A 21,851-nucleotide genomic window follows, 5' to 3' on the forward strand; every position below is an offset into this window, starting at 1 on the left:
TAACAGCTTTTTTTCTTTTGTTTTCTTTTGTTTTCTTTTTTCCCTCCAGCTCGTTAAGCATAACAGGCTTCCTGTGGTTACCGCTTTAGAGATTCTATTTTCAGGCCTTCCTCTGAAAAACTTTTTTTTTCTCTCCTGCCCCCGGTCCCGCTGACCCCCGGCTATGCCCTCGCAGCTCCTAGCGCGCACCTCAGCCCGCGGCCTGCGCTGCTCCACTGCCAGGGGCTTCGCGCAGATGGAAACAGCCTTCCCTCTGCAGGCAGGTGTCGAGAATCAGGGTCACGGCGGCCCGTGAAAACATGGAGGTGACCCATGCCCCAGTAAGCGAACAGTTTGTGAGAACAACCTGGGCCTCCAAAGAGAGCCAGTCCTCCATTTTGGCTGGGGGTATCCACGCAGGACTGAAGGCAACCTATGCTGTGAGAAAGTGCCTTATGAATCTGTTAGCAGTCAAGGTTTTCTTTAGACACCATTCTAATCAAAGAAGAGTCAAAGAGTCCGTAGATACACACCAGACTGTCTGTTTAGGCGAACTACAGAAAGTGCATGACCTCAGCCACATCATCTGTGAGCAGAGCAGAGCCTGTGTTTAAAGAGAGCCATGATGCTGCGTAAAGCATTCTAAAACAACGTGCAGAACACTTTGTGACACTTCTCTTAGAAGTTAAGGATTGCAAAAGAAACATTTGTTTACAGATCAGTTATAAGCTGTGCGATGATATCTGTACTAACATATGCCAATATTTTGGTTCAGAAACTCATGTAAAATAAGTGGCATCCCCAAGCATAGTTTAGTAACAGACTGATATCACTAAAGAACATACGAATTTCCACTTAAGAAAAGCAAAAGGGAGCCCTGTTTGTGAAAAGCCAAATGCCTGAGCTCGCGGATACCATGGCTGAAGTGCACGTAGGAATGTGGAGCAAAACCTCTTTTCCTTTGGAATGCACGGATTGTGTACGCGCTTACAGCAGAGCTAGTAATGTATTACTTGACCTATTTTTTTAAGCCAATGAAAGATTTAGGTTAACTTCATCATCATGTGTTTTTAACCACTTTTTTTCAGAAAAGCAGCAGCGTTTGCTAAAGCTACTGCGTGTCACATTTTATACACAACGGCCTCTTTTTCCTTCAGAGAATGTCTCACCATATCACCCGACCATGCTGCCAGTAAAACAACTAGTTTTGCTGTTCATTTCCATAGTAGCCTCATTAACAAATTCTGTTTGTAAAGAAATGATCTTTCAATTTTTATTTCTCTAAAAATCTTTATCTCAAAAATGTTTCACTGTTAAGCTGCTGAATTATCTAGGGGAAAGGAAATTTTCTCATTACTGCAGCAATTTAGCTGCTATTTCAATCAAGAATGTCTGTAGTAGAGACCTCTTTCATTCTTAACCTTAGGGAACATTGCACAGACGAGAGACCTACAAAAGGAGGGATCTTGAACAAGCAACAGAAAAAAGTGTCCGTGTGAAATATTTAAGATACTTTTGAGTAGATGAAATAAAGGTTGTTGAGGAATCAAGTTTCTATACAATTCAATCAATCGTGGTTGTATTAAACAATATAATGTATGAATTTAGCAGGTTAATATTCCTGTTGCACTGAAAATTACCCCTGGCTCTTATTTACCTGAACTATAAGAATTCAAACAGGTTAGGAAATAAATACTCTATACAAGAAAAGGAAATACTGTGGACAGCACACTGTGGAATCAAGAACTTTCAAGAACTATCAAAGTACTGATGTGTTTGTGTTGGTTCTGCCTGTGCAGTCTTCTACCAAACTTAAGCACCCGCTCACTCTCCAAGCATCAAAGACATGCATCTACCGATGCTTCTGCCTATCTACTTGCTGGGGTGGGGCCAATAACTTGACTGTTACAGACATCATAAAAAGCATCATTTTCTTTGAGTGGAATTCTTTGCTAGAAAGTTCTCTGCTTTTGGATCGGCATTGGAAGAAATACATATTCCATTAGAACTCATTCCCAGAATTGCGAGCACTTCCTGTAGAGCTCTTACCTTACTTTGTGAAGCATAAATTCACATTTAGTAATATCAGTGGACCTATTATATATATATATGTATACAATAATACGCACATACAAGCGCATTCACTCTTTACAATTGCTAACTGGAAATCTCAAGACTGAAATGCATGTTTTTGATCTTCTGTGAGTCCTGTCAAAACCAAAACAAATTGTAGTTATTGCACTCTTGCAGAACGAAAAATAATCTACGTGACTGTTTCAAAAATGGTCAAATAAATTGTTGATTACCCCTAACTTTTTATCTGATCACTTTGATGGTTACAATAATGCATTTAAAATGCTGAGCAAAGCTACAGTTCCAGTAATCAAACTTTAATAAAATAAAGCATATAAGTCTGTGCCATACAGCAACAAGAAACATACTGTTTTTAAAAAGAAAATGAAAATGCTATTACATTATTCCCAAACATTTTTATGTTAACGCTAACCTATTTTTAAATTACAGAAAGTGCTTTGAAGAGCTTGGGTGAGCTACTGTTGGTCTTATTTTGATTTTCCTTTTCTCAGCCTCTCAAAGAACTAACAGCTCTGAAACTACCTTTTTCAATCAGAATAATTAAAGCCTTGCTTTATGGCATCCAATCATGATATGAAAGGCTTGGGACACGGTTGGAAAGCTAGCTAGCTTTACAGAAATTCATTTACAGACCAAGTCTTACTCTGAAATAGTTTGTCAGCCTTACACAGACAATAATGAGATTCCATCCTTGACTCAGCCTAATTCAATTCATGTAATATGTCAGATTACCCACTATTTGGAAGGTCCTTTCACAGAGGATTAAATCACCTAATATTCCAGAGCTTGTGTAGGCACACAAAATAAAAGAATGGCTATGATTCTTATTTATTCAATTATTGAACTCAAAGGAGGTTTCCCTAATTAAATGGTAACTGTAACTTCCTCCTCGGTGTGAATACTGTTCATACATTAGTGAGAAGTGGGAAAGTGGAAAAAGTCTCCCTTTTTCCAGTGGTACTATCTAGGACAAACTGAAATCAACTGGAACAGTACTGCTGTTATCTGAGGAAAAACTGTTATATAGTGATGATTTCTGCGGGGTGTACCGTAGGGTCTATCTTGTTTTGTTCATAACATCCACAAGTCTGCAATCATTGGAGGTCAAGCTGGGAAAAGTAATATACTCTCCATATAAATGAAAAGTGCATACCACTCATGTCAAAACATTCTTTACCTATCTACATTTAACACAACAAAGATATTAGTAGGCTTACATAATTCGTTTAATTTCCTACTAGAGTTGTTTGCTGCTTTTGTTTTTGTTTACATTACAGAGTTTAGACATATGTTTACAAGCATTTCAAAGCAGGCCATTTGACTTAGTTATTCTTAGCATCTCAAGTTCTTTTTTTCCTGCACTTATTAAAGTAGACTTCAGATCATGACCATTTGATCTAAGAGTAATAAGCAAGAGACCAGATGCTGGAGTCTTTTCAATTACCAAAACGTTTAAGGACAGCTGTACCATATAAGCTCTCATAGAGGAATCATATGCTTGCAGCATCTGGTCAGTTTCATCTATGCCTCTAGCATCTTGTATCTGTTTGGAGGCATGAACTAGGGCTACTTCCCCATATGCATTTCTGGTCTGTGTGTGCATTTTTGGGCCATAAACAGGAACTAACACTTTGGGTCTTATAGTTTCTGACAGGAAATAAACACTGCTTTCAGCCTCTGTAACACCTTTCCTGGAAGAGTCAAAGTGGTGTATACTAAGTTGATGTGACTGCTGTACACTGATTGTTCATATTTTACCAGACCTAAAGGCATGTTTTTACCCAGAAGAACACATCCTGTACTTGCGAATTTTCTGCAGTTTCATCCCACACGCACAATGAAAAATACACTTTTGAGAATGTTGCTCTGATGAGTCACTATCATTACTGATAGTGTGAAGGTATGTCCTGAGAACAAGTAGCTTCCAGTTACCACTTCCAAGCCGACACCAGAAAGTACCAGGAGGGCAGATCTAGGAGCCAGTGTGAAAATGCTGTTACTACTTGTGGGTCATTGACATTGCAAGAATAACATTTGAGAAAAAAATGCATGTAGCTGAAACTACTCTGAACGTGTATATTCCTTTCAGAGTTTGTATTTTCCTGCTTTTCTCTCTTTTCTTTGACCAAGATGTTCCTAATGTCAACAATAACAAATTGAATAAGAACTTCAGTATCTCACCCTCTCTTAGATTCAGTGTTAAGAAACTACTGTCAGTACAATGTTGTTTCACAGCACCATTTTTTCTGGCCAGCTATCATAAAATCTGGATAACCCTTTGCTGCAGTTCTCATGATGACACAAGCCATGTTGTTGAAACAATATGTTCTAAGATAAAACGAAGAGTACATACAAATTATACTCATGGAGAACTGGCAGCCAGCACCACACTGGAAGGGAATAACATTCTACAAATGACCATTAGGAAGTAGCGAAAAAGGAGAGGCTAAAGTGGCCTGTGTTTGCCCTTAATGGTAACACAGGTACTGAGCCAGTTTTTTTTTTCCAACAGATTAAGATTTTAATTACATCTTGCAATTCTAATTTTCTTTAATACAAACGATCTTAAGTGCTCTGACTCAGCCAGAACTAAACTGATAAACTTAACTGAGTTTTTTTTATCAAATATATTTACTTGCTCATATACAAGCTTAGGAACAAGAGGACCTTTAATGAAAAAAACAACAGTACAAACTACAATTTGTTTTAATATACTGAAGCTGTGACTTGACCTAACCACTAACTTGGAACACATACTTAAGCAAATAAATCAAAGTTTTCATTTCTGTTTCTTTTTCTCTGTTTATAAGAAAAACAAGATATAATTCGTTTTATGTAACTATTTATGAAAGAAAATCAAGAAAATCCAGATTTATTTTATCTGATTTTGGTTACAATAGAGAAGATACTTTCCCTCTGTTCTAATGGTTAGGTAACTGCTTTCATTTTACTTTAGAGACAAGGGAAGGACAGGTGGGTACAGCATCCTGAGCTCAGGCACTCAGCACCATTTTGCACACCTAAGAATCTTTAAGGTTGGAGAAGATCATCTAAGTCCAACTACCAACCCATAACCATCATGCCCTCTAAACCATGTCACTCAGTGCCACATTTGCACGCTTGTTGAACACTTCCAGGGACAGTGACGCCATCACCTCCCTGGGCAGCCTGTTTCAGTGCCTCACCAATCAGAAAAGAAATTTTTCCTAATATCCCACCTGAATTTCCACGAGAGCAATTTAAGGCCATTACCTCTTAACTTATCACTGTTATCTGGGAGAATAACCTGACCCCCACTATGCTACAACCTCCTTTTAGGTAGTTGTAGAGAGTTGCCTCTCCACTTGTGCCTGCCTCCCCAGCTGCCCACCCTGTGTGGATGTGGTGGACACTTCTGAAATGGCACGTGGACCGTTACTTCAGCCAGTTCAATGGCATCCTTTGTACTTCAGAAGAATGAAGCTTTTACTGATGAAATAGTACATTGGCAGAACTTTAAATGCCAAAGTAGTATCTTATTTCCAATTTTTCTGTAATGCTTTTTCTGTTCTAAGTTGCTGGGATTTATATTTATTTATTTATTTTAAATGTGAGAGTTGGAGGGGGAAACGAAGGAAGGATTGCTGGAACCCAAGTGTACAGAAGGCCTTATTCATATGCTTATTTTATAATAAAATGAAGTTTTCAAAAAACCTATACTTAACACTTTTCAGAAATACACAAAAAGATAATGGAAAGAGAAAGGATATGAACAACTACCCAGCATTTCCTAACATCACTCATAAAAGCTTTCAGAAAACTAATGACCAAGAAATTCTGAAAAAAATAAAATGGCTTCTCTAATTAGGAATTAGGTCCTAAAAGGTAGCTATAAAATATGGTCCTAATTCTAAGAATTAAAGTGTGTCAAGACAATTGACTCAGAATTGCCTATCTAATATCACAGATTTAATGACAATTGATTACTGGTTTTGTTTACCTTCCGATGCCTAATGGGAAAATCCATTTAAATTGTGTATCCAAAAATTTAAAAAACTCAATTCACTGGGCCATATAAGCACTCATAAGTTCCTCACTTTTATTTGTTATGTGGAATTAATTTATCAGTTTCAAATTACAGCACTGCTTTTATAACTGATCAAATTTTGTAGAGTTTTATTTGCATACAAATATCTATTCATTGAGAGACAGTTTCACTAAATGTTAGATACACAGATCCAGTTTTGATGCTGTTGATCATCATACTAATATTTCACATGTGATGTAAAGCTAGCAGAGGAATAGGTCTGAGTTACACTCGTTTCACAGAAGTAGGAAATTTCTTTTGCTGCCTTTTTATGTATTTTAAAGAATCAGCTTCTCAAGATTACTCTTGGTTTGATAATGAAGGGGTAAAATCACAGGATACTTCTGTATATAAATAGCAGGTAGCATATGTAAGTAATTCTGCTTTTGAAATGATTGAATCTTTGCTGCAGTACAATGACCAAAACAACTTTTTAAATGTAAAATGTTAAATGGACATAAATCATTATATTTCGTGAAAAATTTGAAAGTATCATTTCATGTTTACTTGGGCTGGGAAGCAACACTTAAAGTCCTCCAGTATTATTGTAATTATTATTCACTGTACAGTTCATGTAGGCAGACTTAATCCTATTCTTGATAAAATGCTCCAAAGAGCATGAGTGTGGAAGCCCCTACAGAGGAAAGAGGAATCTGTTCTCCTAAGAGTTCCTGCTCCCTGCTTCCTGCCCAGCCTGTTAGGAAACAAGTGGTCAAGCAGCAAGAAGAATACATATTTCAAATGTTTTCAGGTTGATTTGTGTCTAATCTGACGCTGTGCCACATTTTTTTTTTTAATTATTATTTTTGTGTAAGCAGCATACTTTCATCTCATACAAAATACAAGTAGATTAATGTTTTTTCTGACAAATGCTATTTAAAATTACTCCCCTCCCTAAAGTATTTTCATTAATGTCAGCAACACCTAAGCTCTCAATCCACCATTCTTCAGCACTACTGCTAATTTTCTTAGTAGAAAATTGAATACATGGATGATTCCTTATAGGCACCCTAAAAAAATATGTTGCATTCTATATCTCTAATAGCTTTTAAATGTTTTACTGGTCAGTGGCATTGTCTACCTAGCAGAAATGAAGAGCAATGTTAGTTCAAAAGTATATTTAGAAGAAAAAAAGAGTGTGTGTGTGGTTTGCCTAGGGCAGATTTCAACTCTTGAAAACACAAACACTTCACAATTATTTAACAACTACTTGATAGTTAAATTTGCTAGGTTAATATAGGATAAATTAATTAATTCCATAGACATTTCTTCAACTCTCTGAAGTCATTCTGTGTTCTAGTTGTTTGTAATTTGTTGCTCATGCTGTCTGACTGATGTTGCTCATATGGATGCTTTAAGAAAGCTAATAAATTATTCTAATAAGTGGTACAACAGTGTAGGTGAATCCTTGGTGCTTTTTTATTTGTTATGACACAACAACATCATATGATTTCCAGAGTTATTCCTTTGACTGTAAATAGAATTTACTCATTTCATTTATATAAAAGAAAGAAAAAGGCAGGAAAAAAAATATTATGAAATGACCCTTAATACTCTACAGAAAGTCTCTTTCCCAGTGGCGCAGACTGCTGTGATTCCAGTAATATCCAGGGCTCGGATTTATGAGTAAAATACAGCGTAAACCATGAAAAGAAAACATTTAATTGTTTTCCATGACTCTCCAACTTTTTCCTAGTTCCCACCTTCACATGAATAAAAAAAGTCTCATTATTTTCAAGTTAAATTGAAGGGTAAGTTTTGCCTGGTCCGTATCATGAACAAAAGGAAGTTATTCAACCTTTGTTTGTACTGTACAGCTATTCTGTTAAAGGTTATGTTAAAAGATTCCCTTTGTTCTTTCCTCTGTCTTTCCACTGTAAGTTGAAATATCAGTGAATATATTTATTAACATTTTCCAATTCTGCTAGGATGCTTCCAGTAAGAAAATCTGTAAACCAGAAGTTAAAAAGAACCTACGAAAGGTTTTCCCAAATTTAAGCAAGTTGATAAAAATCAATTTTGCAGAATGTTTCACACCATTAGTGTGATCTACTTGTTGCTGTCTCTTCAGAGGTTAAGTAAAAAATGCAACACCACACACATTAGTTTGCTATAGTGTAAAAAGAGCTATGTCCACGCACAACACAAAACATAAAAATCTTCAATGAATTACTGTCTCATTTTACATTCCCATAACAGAGCATCACCAGCACAAATAAAAGATTTGTCATTGGTTCCAGTGAGTATAGAATAAAATTCTTTATTTTAGGTGGTTTTTCTGTATTTAAATTTTTCAGCAACACAGCAATGAGATGTAACCTTCTCCTAAAGACAGGTTCTCATTCTACAGCTATTCTCATTTTGCTAGATCTTAATGTTCTTCTTGAATGCCTGAGGGACTTTATCTTCCTTTTTGGCACAGTTCTAAATTGGCTTAAATCATATTTATCCAACAGTTACCTGCATTATATTTTCAAGGGTAATTTGTGTCCTTCTCCTAGAGCATTTATTTCTTGTGCTCTGTAGGGCTCCATTTTGGCCCTGTTTGTATTCAGCATTCCAAAGCTGCCTGTATGCAGGAATATTCATTGGCTTGATGCTGGTTTTCATTTCTGTGCCGACAAGACACAGATCTATTTGTCAACCAAACCAGCAATTTCAAACTGCACTATTACCATATTGACAAGCTAGTAGCTACAAAAGCTTCTATCAGCATCAATTTTGTTCAGTCACAATCAAACAAAACAGCTATTCGTGGCTGGCTCTTGCCATCCACCCAAATCCACTTGAACTTCTAACCTATCTTTAAAATTCAACCCAGGTTCACTGGTTAAAAACCTTATGGAGGTCTCGATTGCAAGCAATTCTTTCAGAATTGCAGTCGAAAGATTAAGGCTTCCTATTATTAGTCAAAATAAATGTGCTTTGCTTACTACTCATTCATGCTTTTATGTTCCCTAGACTAGATTATTTTAATGCCTAGCTTATTGATCTGTCAATGAAACCAATTATCAAATATCGTCTTGCATAGCAAGTTCTCTTTCCAGAGCAGTGTATTGTACAAATTAATGCATGCTTCATCTCTGCTGCTCTCTCATAGTACACCACAAAATCTATTTAGGCTGGTTCTGCTGTTGCCCTACCAAGTTTTTCATGAACTTTGATATATTATCAAGAGATACTCATCAAGAGGCTGATCCTACCAAGGTAAGATAACAGAAGCTTTGTCACTGGCTCCAGAAGAAATGATATCTAAAGACATGTAGCATCTACTCATGTTCTTGGAGCTGTTACATGAATATTAGGTGATGGGCTTCTGCTCATTTCCTCTAACAAGAGGGCATCCTAAGCCTCTACTTTTTGTATATTTTTCAGGATTTCACATCTAAACTTGCAGATTCAGAAACCCTTTTCAGCTCCCAGATCCAGATGCTTGTGCCCTCTGGCTATATTCTGTATATTGAAAGGAAACTCAGGTTTATATATTATTTCTTTGCAGGCTCTGAGTTTCTTCTGAAGGAAGCCTACATGTGTTACCCAACAGGGCCTTCCAGCAGGGTGATTGGGGCACCAGGACCAACAGAGGCAGTTTATAGGTGTGGTCTGAATATGCCACAGCCACATCAGATTTGTGTTGTATTCTGATGAGTTCTTGCTTGTGAAGGTGATTTGGCTGTCAGCTTTTCAACTGCCAAGGATTAAGAAGCCATTTAATTCTATGATGGTTTTTTTTTGTTTGTTTTTTTTTGTTTGGTTGGTTTTCTTTGTTTGTTTGTTTGCTTTTGCAGTTATTTGCTCGAGTCTAGACTATTCACTAATAAATCAAAATAAAACCAAAACAGCCATCCACAGAAGCCACCCTGGAAAAATAACAGCAGTAGGGCTAGCAGCCTATTTGATCAGGCAACCTTATTCAAAGAAGAGCTTTGCTTCTTGAACGGTGCTACTGAAGTCAGTGAAAACGCTCCATAAGAAAACATAAAACAACCTAAGCTAGAAGTGGTTGCGTGGCAGAGTTGCTAACCCACTGATGGCATACATATCTGCTAAATATTTGACTGCTGATTCTTGTAAGCACTGAAGTTTGCGCAAAATACATCTGCTCTGATCTGAAGAGGGATCTAGTTGCAGCACTAATGTGTTTGGTGATTTAGTTTTACAACTAATATTTTCTTATCCTTTTTTTTTTTTTAAATTGAAAACATTGAAGAATTCTGTCCCCAGGACTTGCCTTTAAATGACCAAAAAAATAAACCTACCAAAACAGTGTTATTAGAACACTTTCTGAGAACACAGAAGTTAGGAGATGAGTAATGGGGAATAGAAGAATTTACGACTGCCTAGAAACTGAAAATGAAGATTGTTTTCTCTTTTATTCAGAACAGACTGCAAAAGTTACATGTGTATAGAAAGTCTTTAAAAGAGAAAGATTCACTGCACAACAAAGGAGTGCTCCTTTTAAAAAGACCAACTGTAGAGCCCCTAAAGTTGTAGCTAAGAATATGGTCCTACAGGGATTATACTGAAGATTAAAATACTTCGGCTCTAGTGACTTCTGTAATGAGAGTATGTATAGAGATAAACTGACAGAGCTGAGAAGTATTTAATTTAGATGACAACCTACAAAAATTAATGTGAAGATGAAAATTGCTTAGTGGTAATAGACTGAGAGTACAAGATCCATTTTTTTAAGTGTTAGCCTCATGTTACAGTGTGATGCTGTAATTAAAATGGCAACATCCTTTGTTTGGGGAATTTATTTTAAACTTCTAATTGCTTTTCAGTTCCTAGGTTAGAAAAATTTTCAAGCAATTTCTGAATGATAAAATCAAGGATTTTTCACAGCAATACAATGGAATGAGTGTGCTTCATTGTACTGAGCAAAAAGATTAAGCAGCAACTTGTTTTAATTGTTGTAAGTGATTAAATTAAACTGTTCTTGAATATTAATATTTGTTCTGATCCATGTTGAGTACGAACATAAAAATTCAATGAATTTCTTTCTAGTAACCTAATCCTTAAGAACTTACCCCAAACTTTGAGCAGCTTTGATGTTCAAAGGCTTTGGCTGAGATCAGAGACAAGAAGGAAAAGAATGTGGACCCCTTCACAATATTTTTACCTTTGAAGTCTCAGGTTAAAAGTACTATTACTGTTTGCTTAAAGAAGTAAGAGAATGAAGGATAAGATCATGAATTATAATAACAGACAAATGACAAATATTTTGCATGAAGTATGTTTTCCTATCAGGAGATAGAACGTTCTAACAGATTTCCAAAGAGACAGACAATGTGTAGGCAGTCATTTAAAGGGAAAAAAATGAGTATATCTGTTTAATGTTTTACATGATATAAAGAAGTCATTTGAAATTTTTCCTTTTGTTTTCCTCCACATTTCTTACGACTGGTAGCAAAAATGCACAATATCCAGCAAATCCCCTAGACTCGAGTCTGATACAGTACATTCAGCGTCTCCCCCATGAAAGCCTTGCATTAAAGCTCTTCTGTCATTCAAGATCATTCTATTCCCTCCTTTATTTATTTCTAAGTGTCACTCAGCTCCATTCCACCAGCTTGGAAAAACGTCAAGAACTTTTATCTTCAGAGTCAGTTGCCAGTTCTGTTTAGTGAACAAGCCAGCAGGGACCTCTCGTGCCATCAATGCAGTTCAGTTAGTGCCCCTCTCTTTAGGGATGGAGTATATCATTATCCTGGTGGCTGGACAAAAAAAGATGCATTTTTAGAATAGTTCTCAGGGAGCAGTTACTGGAAATCTCCTCCCTTGAGACAGTCTATTGGCAACAAGTTTTGCTGCTATGACACGAGGTACTGCATCAAGGCCCAGTCCTGTCACTAATAAAGTCAGTGGGAAACTTGCCATTCTTTTCAAGAGAATTCAACAGGATTACTGTAGCAAGTTGGAGCTAGAAAGAAAATATATACATACACATATATATATATATATGTATATATATATATATACCTTGCATCTTCAAATGCAAACATAAAGTCATGCCACCAGCAGGAATGTCATCTTATGTCCATTTTCAGATTTTGACTTTGCTTTAAATCACAATAAGCCCCTTCCCCTCAAATTTAAAATTCACTGTCAGGAAAATGGAAACGTTAGTTTCATACTATGGCATTTCAATGTTCTGTTTTTTGTGTGTTTCTTTAAGTTCTAAAAAAAAGTCAAAAACAGGATGTTTCAGTGTTTGCAATTTTTTTTCCACCTAAAGTAAAACACTTTAGTTTCTTCTAAAACAAAGCATAAATATCATAAAGAGTTTAAAATTTAATGTAACTATTTTCTGAACTAGTTACCATAGGCTTTCTGATTGCCAATAGACACATTACACAGCCGTGCTAGAAAACATTATTTAACTTCCCCAGCTTGAATGGAGAGTTTCTGCTGATATCTGATGGCAAGACCTACAGTTTCTTGACTGCAGTGACAGGTAACAGTTGCACTACCTTGAGGAGCAAAATTTTCCTTTACACAAATAACACGGTCTTGCAAGGTTTTCTTTTTGTAAGTGTTGGTTCTTTTTTCTTTCTTTCTTTCTTTTTTTTTTAGGATATTATCATACTTGGCAATGCTGGATTTAATTCCACTTAAAATGACAGAACTGAATTGTCATCATTTTTAATGGGGAAAATCTATGCAGTTCGTCAGAGGTGCTGTAAAATGTAATCAGAACCTAGACTGTAAAATTAATAGGCCTATATTCCGTATAATGCTGTTTTATAAATTTGGGACTGCAGCCGTTTTTGAGTTTCACATACAGCACAATTAAGCAGAAGTGGAATCTTCAGCTTAAACAAATAACCCGTGAAGTAACTGGTACACTGCACTGATAGAGCGAGTGAGTCGCACGGGACCAAATCCATCAATCCCATGCCTGGCCTTTAATTTTAGTGTATTTACTTACTGCAGCTGTAAGCCATGGAATAACATCCCCCATGGTATATTTTCCCGCAGCAAACGTTAGGGATGGCTGCAGGGCACGGTGCTGTTTCATGCATCCCCCCTGCCAGCCAGCAGCCAAAACCGATCCCCTCCATTCCGAGGGGAATAAAGGGAAAAATGGAGAGCAGAGGCACGCTAAGGGAGGAGGTGGTGCATACGTGCATCTAGGCACAGAGAGCAGGCCAAAGTTCTTCATGCCCATAGAGCAGCATTGGAAAATCCCAAGCGGGACTCCTGAGGGCTTTCCTCTGATTCCTGCTGGGGGGGCAGTGCTTGCTGCTCCCCCGGTAGAAGCCCGCAATCTGGCTCAACATATGTAACATTATGTAATGCTGAAAGAGCCACTGCCGCTGACAGTGAAGGATGAAAAGGCAGCAATAAGCAGATAGCTAACCTGACTTGCCTGCACGGAAGTGATTTACCCCAGTGGCATTTTGCACCATTTTAACTCCGAGTACCTCCCACGTAGTGATTATACAGCGTTACTATAAAACATCAGGGTTCATCTGCAGAAATATTTCTTGTGCTGGAGTTCTCTGTGGCAACATACTTATAAAAATTGGTACGAGAGGAAGATTAAATAGATAAGAGCATAAAAACAGATTATAGAATAAATACATTCTTGTAGATCAGCTTCAGCTGGGAGGCAGGAGCTTAAACTCCTGCTTCTGCAGACTTCTGTAATACCGAGAAAAGCGCTTTGTCTGTCTGCACCTCACTTTTCCAGATTTGAAATTAGAGCAATACCTTTTTTGGCTCTTTCTCCACCAGCATCTCTAACAGAGCTCTGTGTATAGGTATGGGACCGTGTGTAGTTATGGAATCTGGACCTCTTTTCAGCCTTCTAATTTGAAACAAATAATTATCAATGTATTCACATTTTCCCTTTTGATTCCGACTTGAATTCTCTTTTCTTATTCACCCTGCTATTCACTATAGCTCTATCTTCCTCCCAAGAGAAAAGGAACAGCATTTGCCAAGAGCAAAAGAGCAAAATCAGTAGGGAAGTAATTTAAAGAAAAACTGATAGAGAATATACTACAGATTATCTTTTTAATTTTTATTTATAAGAAAAAAATAGTGATATCTCTTTATATATTAATAAAGCCACTCCCCAAAGTAACCTTTCCTTATACAGTTAGTGCATGGCAATAGAAAACAAGGTGAAAACCTTTGAAAAATTACTTAAAGCAATAAATCTGCAGAAGGAATACACTGTCTCTCTACTGTAATTGCAGAGTTAAAAGGCCTATGCTTTACTGGCGACAATTCAGAGCAACAGTGCTTAGATTAATGCTGTCATCTTGTAGCTACCATTATAGAAATCGTAGTTGTACAATTTTCAAAGTGAGCAATATGTGAGCAGTATGAAGTTAATTATGTAACATTGTTTATAATTGAAACCGCACAATTAATATACTATTCACGGGCATACATAATGGACTCTTTGTGTTGAATGATGCTTTTAAGAAAAAAAGAAGTAGCTGATTTTGGAGCTAAAATGATTGATTTATGAGGTAAAATTAAAAGTGCTAAATATGTATTACTTGGCTACTCACCAGCTAAGTGGATGGGGGTAGTATAAAGAGAGTCTATATATAACTAACTGCAGTGTATGAATATCAAGGAATCAGAGAAATTATTTAAAGTGAAGCCAAGGAACTAACCTAGAAGTAAATGGTGAAGACTTAAGGAAGGCAATTGGCTATCAAGAGAAACCAGGCAAGAATTAGATCTTCTTGCCTATAAGCATCTTCTCTGATGAAAGATAATGGAAGCTTCACTCTCTGCAATTTTAAAACAGATGAATCAAACACTACCAAATTAAGAGTTGACACTCCAGTAGCATCCCTCATTAATATCTTGCTATTTAAGTAGTTGGTGGGATTTGAAATGGCAGCCAGTATGAGTAAGGGAAATTACCTGCCTCTAATGAAGAAAGGACCTCTGCAATACCAAGGGACCCGACTTCTTGGTAGTTACCAAGAAGTACTGGAAGTACTTTCCATTTTTAATTCATTTGAAAAAAAAAAGAAAAGAAAACTGATGTCATTACACACAGTGAATGTCACACCAGTTCACAGGCAGTTCCATTAAGGGGCTTTACACCAAGTAAAAAATTCTCAATTTAAATGAAAGCTATGCCCTAATGTTCTGCTCTAGCTTTTACAGTGACAAATTTTAACTGAATAACAGATTGAAGAACTTGTTTTATTTCACCAGATTCCTTACTCTGTACTGACAGAGTAACAAAGCATATAAAATCATGTTAATGAACATACCAGATTTGGAAGAAACACACCAAAGAAATACACTACACTTGCTTCTTTCCAGCATTCTCTTTTCTTACACTAACCAAGTAGAGTCCCAGTGAGTCACTGTTAGCTGAATTGCACAAACATCCCACTATCCCTTACTTAAGCTAGCCTGCCTCAGAAAATAAGTATATATAAATACATTCATGAAAATTATTGCCATCAAGTATATTTCTTCTTGTCAAAGAACAGAAGATATATTAAGCAAGAACATTTGTGTAGTTGAATAAAAAATTGATCTGAATATCTCCAAATCTGAAGATCTTGATTTAAGCTCTAAAATTAAGGAAATATCATATTTTTATGAGACAGTGATGAACAAGGGATTGTAACTTGTTTTTAGGCTAAAGCAAAATAGCAAATATTTTTCTGAGATTGACAACTGTCACATACATTGAAACAGAAGCAAGGCGGATGGATCAGGTATTATTTTGATTTTAGATACTTATCAAAACTTTTCACAGCAAAAACTCTGTGTCAACATGGAGTTTTTTATCCCCAGTGAGCCACATGGATCTTATAATTGTTATTTTCTGTTGAGTGTGTGTATGTATATGTATGCCTACGTTACAAAATCCTTGCAAGATGTGTATAACATATTTAGTGTGTATGAAAGCAGTTGTGTTTTCACTTGGATCCATACTGCTGCCTAATCCATGCTACCTTCTAGCTGGCTAAGCTGTAACCTTAAGTTCACATTAGAACTCAGCTTTGCATTCACGATCCATTAATTCTCTTCTCAGAATAACTGGACCCTTCTTGCACCTGAACATTGACATACATTACAGTCTTCAGTTCTCTCTCTTTGGTCTTGAATTTTCCCTCATATTTTGTCAAATTTCTATCTCATTTTTTTCACTGATTTTTCTATGACAAGACTATAGCAAACATTACTTTATGCATTTGAGTTTATGCTCAAACTCTAGTGTTGCGTGTGATGAAATGACATTATGAACTTCCAAAAGAAAAAGAGGACTAAGTATACAGTATATCAATAAGGTTTATAATATTTCATGTACAAAACAAAACAAAAGTTCACAATATTCTGACTCTATTGCCTTTCCTTTTGGATCTTATCAGTCTTGTAGCCACCAATCTGAAATTTGTATACTTGCTGATGGTTCTGTTCACTCACTCTACTTCCAGAAATATGATTATATTCTCCCCAAAGAAAGAACGGCCATTAAGCACAACATGAGAGAAAGAGAAAGAAGTCATATTTACCAATTTAGTAAAATACCAATGGAGGACCAGGTTAAAAATAAGTAGCTCTAATTGTAAAAAAAAAAAAAAAGGAAAAGGCCTAAAAAGTTAACATATCGACCATTTTACATTTAATTTGTTATAGAATAGAGTACAGTCTACTACAGATGACCTGTGGCCTTCTAGGATTACAGACTAGAACATGGGCTATTCAGCCCAAAGGTTAGGGCTCCTGTCCAGAACTGGGAAAGGAGCCGAACATTCATGGCCAAAAACCAGGAACCAGAAAGTCAAACCAAGGGTCAGCAGCCAGAGACAGGAATAAGTATCGGCCAGAAATCCTGAACAGAAAATAGATACCTTTGAGAAGTACAATCGCAGGGCACAATGCAGAGATGGTTCTGAAAACGTACACTACGATGCGCGAAAGGATCTGGTCAGGTTCTGCCTCAGAGACCCATTTCTGTGTAACCGGTGGTCATATACCAGTTAAAAAATCCTTAAAAAATCCCAAGTGCTGAGGAGCTGATTTACTGCCACAGAAGAAGGTTTTATCCCAAGTTCACAATACAGAGGATAATGTGAAGATGAGGCAACTGATGTGTCTGTGTGAACAGTACATGCAGTATGTATCTGCATTAATCGTGCTGGAAATGGGCTGGACATCTACCAGCCCAGCGCTGATGGATGTACAGTATGCATTAGCCAGCAGGCACAGTGAGCTTGTGAGAGCATTTTCCCTTGGCTCTCACAAATCTGACAGCCTGCTGTAGTGGACTTTCTCTTGCAGATGCCGATTCCATATAAAAATCCTTCTATCTGCATCATAATTTCTTAGAACAGATTCTAGGTTAAATCAGTTTGGCCCTTACGATTTGGAGAAGAGATACTATGGGCCTGAGAGTGAGGTGGAAAAGTTTAAAAACCTTTCAGGATTAAAAAAAGATTAATATTCATGTACCTCACCCATTTCTACAAGAAAATCCAAATGGATAGTAAAACAAATGTCAGTAGAAGAGTATCTTCCTGTAACAAGATACTTGCAACTACAGAAATTTTTTCCAGGAAAAATAAAGTAAACAGACCAGATTTCTACCCACCCAAACTGACTGGGTGTTGAGAGACACAGAAACACTTTTCTCAATATTATACCTGTTGGACAGATAGTAACAGAAGGCCACCATTTTCTGCTGCTGCTGAGCCAGTAAGTTTCAGGAGCTTTACATCCGCATACCACTTTTAAATTAATTACTAATATGCATCTTTAGAATCTCTTAAAAGCAGGAATGAATTAAAATAATGTTGCACTAGTATGGATCTTCTGAGTTTTGTTAAGCCTTTGACCTTCCTAAGGCTGACTGTCACTGCAGAAAGTGATGCCAAATTGTCAGACTGGACTTCCATCTGTGATTTTGACTGTGTGGAGCAGCAGCAGAGGAAAGTTGTATGCTATAGGACTCAACATGAAAAGTACAGATTAAAAAATAAAGAATAGATCCTGTCCCTTTGGATTTCCTCAGTGAAAAGTTTTCTTTACCTTGGGCTAATGCCTTCATCCCGCTGAGTCAGAGAATCATAGAATCACAAGGTTGGAAACAACCTATAAGATCATCTAGTCCAACCGTCTTCTCATTATCACTGCTACCACAAGCTACTAAACCATATCACACAGCTCCTCATCCAGACAGAGACCTTTACACTACTGGACTGCTAGCACATGAGTGTGGGCAGCTCTCCATCCTTGCACACTTCATGCAAGGACCAGGAAAAATCCAGGCCCTGAATACCTCTCTGCCTCCTTGAGAGTGCTGTTGTCTCTGGGGAAGCTGCACATTCTTTGTGGAACAAAGCAGTTTGGGAAACAAAAGAAGTTGGAAAAAGAAACAAGTCTCTGTCATATTGGACTGCATCAGGTTGAGGGGAAGCAGCACGTGTTTCATCTGTTCCTGGGCAGTATGCAGCATTTTCTAGATTTAAGGGGCTGAAGTGTGGCGACAAATGAAAAAGACAAAAGAAGAAGTACTTGGAGTTGGAGGGGCTGATGTGCAGGAGTACAAGTTACTGTACAATAGCTTTTGTGAGGGATGGCATACATACCAGCGTGAAGGACTATGGCCTGTACACATAGGAGGGACTATGGGATGAGGTGGCCATCATAGCCCCAACCAACCAGCCAAGTAGCTGATTGATCCAGGCCTGTCCTAAGCCCTATAGTACAACATCCTAAGCCCAAGTTCAAATTCCATCCTGCCCTGGCTCCAAAATTGAAGTGCCTCTGAGTGAGAAATCAAAAGTGACAGTGGGGAGGCACAACCCTCTGAGAAGGAAGGGTAGAATGAGCCATGAGCTTCTCTTGAATTTTGGAGCCACTGCTTCAGAAGAGCTCCATGCCCCTGCACTGATGTGTTCCCCACTGCAGCAGTGCAGCTCCTTGCCATAACAGTTGTCATTAAACTATTCTAAATTGTTACATCTGCTTTATGTATATAAGACAAATAAGAATTTAAATATGCTGTGAATCAGACAAACAGCAACTATCTTCAAAAAAATGTTGAGGATTTTGCTATGACCTCACTCTATTTTTCTACATGAAAGAAAAATATTGTCTGACTTCCTTCATAGCATATTCTACATCTTACTGACAAATCACTTATGACACTAATTTATTAGCATAAAAATATTACTACACTCAGGACAGCCTGCTTTGATTTACTACATTAGGGTTTTTCACATGCCAAGGTCCTATCATCTCCGCTTGATCATTAAGAGTCCCATGGCTTCCTTTTTTTTTCCCCGCTTCTCAATGGAAGGAGCTTTGCCCTGTTGCCTTGGCTAAAATCAGGAATATTGAAATGGCTTTGAAGCTTAGAAGCTAAACTCATGCATAGGAAACATTGGATAGATTTTTCAGAGCCACTTTCTTTCCATTAGCTCCTTGCCACTGGAGTCAATAGCAAATTAGGGAGAAAAAAATGGTATGTAAATGTAGAAAAGCAAAATCTAACGACAATTAGAGACAAAGTGCTTAAGCTGTATTGTTTTAATTTTCTTTATGTGAAAACATCTTTTACTACATGAAGAGGGAATGTATTAAGTTAAAATACACATGCCCTTGTTGCACACACAAAATGCTTCAAGGGGTTGATTTCCACTTAGTTTTGTGCAGATGTTAGCAGTTACTTCATACAAGTCAAACCTACTGTACCCAGAAACACTTACTGAATTCCACACAAAGAAACAGAAATGAAGAAATATAGGAATGAAAGCCTTTTTGCCTGCATCATTTTATTACAAGGGAAATGACAGGCTAATTTGAGTTGTTGTTTTTCCAGGTTTTTTTGCTCTATTCTATGGGTGTGCCCCTGGACTGTTTCATTTGCTGTGCCAGTAAATAGCTATTCCACAGCTGGTGACAGCCAGTCAAGGTAAGCAAGCCCTGCATCACTACTATTCCAAGCTACTATCATCTACACAGAAAGTATATTCAATATAGAGAACTGAAACTAAAATTCAAACCTACAGCGTATCCTTCACATAAATTGATCTGGTATTTTGGAAAAGAAATCAAAGTGTCATTGAACTAAAGCTCAGATGAAATCCATGAAAAATCAATTGGCTTATATTTAATTCAAGGCATTGTCTGCTTTGTTTAGTTTTTAAGTAAAAAGATACATCTTAACACTAAAGTTAACCCATTGTTTTCTCCTCACTCCACTTCTTCAGCCAATAACTGAAACCAGATAAACCAAAACAATTTAACTACGATTTAAATTAGTTCTACAAAATGGATATGAATAAAAAAATCAAACACATTTTTAAATCTATCACATGCTCTTAGAGACTATTATGTGTGTGTTTCAGTAAATATCCATCGTAATAAATCTGAATACCTACTGTTTGTATAATGCTCACTTGTCAGACTCTCAGCCAGATCAAATAATGCTATAGTTTATTTCCAAAGGGGATTTTCTTCGTTCAGCATAAGAAACAGTACAGTTTTGAAATGCAATAAATATATAAAAATATTATAATTTGTGTAAATGCACAAAGGCTAACTTGCTAGTTAGTTTAAGTTGCATTATGAAAGTCACCCAACACGTGCAAGCAGATGTTAAAAGTTGCAAAGAAAACACTTGCTCACTCCTTGGGTCTCCACAGTGCCCATCAGCAGACTGATGAGATACTAACATGCCCCAGTGTTCTCCCTTCCATCTCTAACAGATGTCAGAAGCACACTACATACCCAGCTGTATCAAACTTTCATTCTGAGGCAGGGGTTTTAATAGGAACTTTATACACACATACGTCAAAAAGTCAGCACATCTCGTTGTCATATACTCCGTGCATTAGGAAGCTTATTCTGTTCTAGGACTGCTGAGATATTTGGCAAGACAGACAGTTAGTCTCTCTGTCTCCATGATGGCGTCTGCACTGCTGTGGATATGTCATGTAATATATCGAGTTGAACTTAGCACATAAATTTTCAGTTATGTCTAAAAAGTTGGAAAATTCTCCACAGATCAACATTACGCTGACAGTCAAGCAGCAAACACTCTGGGGAGCAAAGGATTGATCCCAGAGTGCAACAGTGAAAAAGAAAGGAAGAATTAGGGAAAAGAAATATTGGCAAGAAATAAAGAGATTTGAAACTCTTGACCATATCACGCCTTAGTTAACAGGTTGTAGGTAAATTTGATTATTTTGTTTTGAATTTTCTGGTAGGGAAATATTTCAATCATTGTTTTACATAGAATAGGCTGTGCAATAGCACTGAGGCACAAAAACATGAGGTTCTGGACAGTGAAAAATGTAGCCTGAATAGAAGGGTTATTTGAACAATTTTTTGAAGAAGTTTGTTGAAGTTCTTAAATAGTTAATGTATGTATACTTACAAGAACCTCTTAATTTTAATTTCCTCTTTCCTTCTAAGTTTGTAAATATGTGTTCACTGCTTTCAGTTTCACTGTCACCAATGTAAATGCAGTGAAACACCCAAATATTTCTCTTGACATTTACCCAAAGTATCTTTTTAAAAATTCTATATGTATATATATATGTATATTTAAAATAAGTAGTTATATCACTGAAAGTCTTCATGCATAAACAGTTCTACTGCATAAATATAGCACCAAACAGTAGATGTCAGTTTGCTTTACAAAGTACCGTAAATATGTGTACAAGTACCTCCTTTCTGATACAACACAACCTGCACTGGGAAAGGAGCA

The 21,851-nt window shown here is 37.0% G+C and overlaps 1 protein-coding gene across 1 annotated transcript in view; it reads right to left on the reverse strand.

The window, feature by feature from the left end:
- Positions 1-21,851, reverse strand: part of NRIP1 (nuclear receptor interacting protein 1) — a 93,198-nt gene that overhangs the window by 70,639 nt on the left and 708 nt on the right. The window lies entirely within an intron of this gene.

Source organism: Meleagris gallopavo, chromosome 1 (assembly GCF_000146605.3).
Source record: "Meleagris gallopavo isolate NT-WF06-2002-E0010 breed Aviagen turkey brand Nicholas breeding stock chromosome 1, Turkey_5.1, whole genome shotgun sequence".
NCBI lineage: Eukaryota > Metazoa > Chordata > Aves > Galliformes > Phasianidae > Meleagris > Meleagris gallopavo.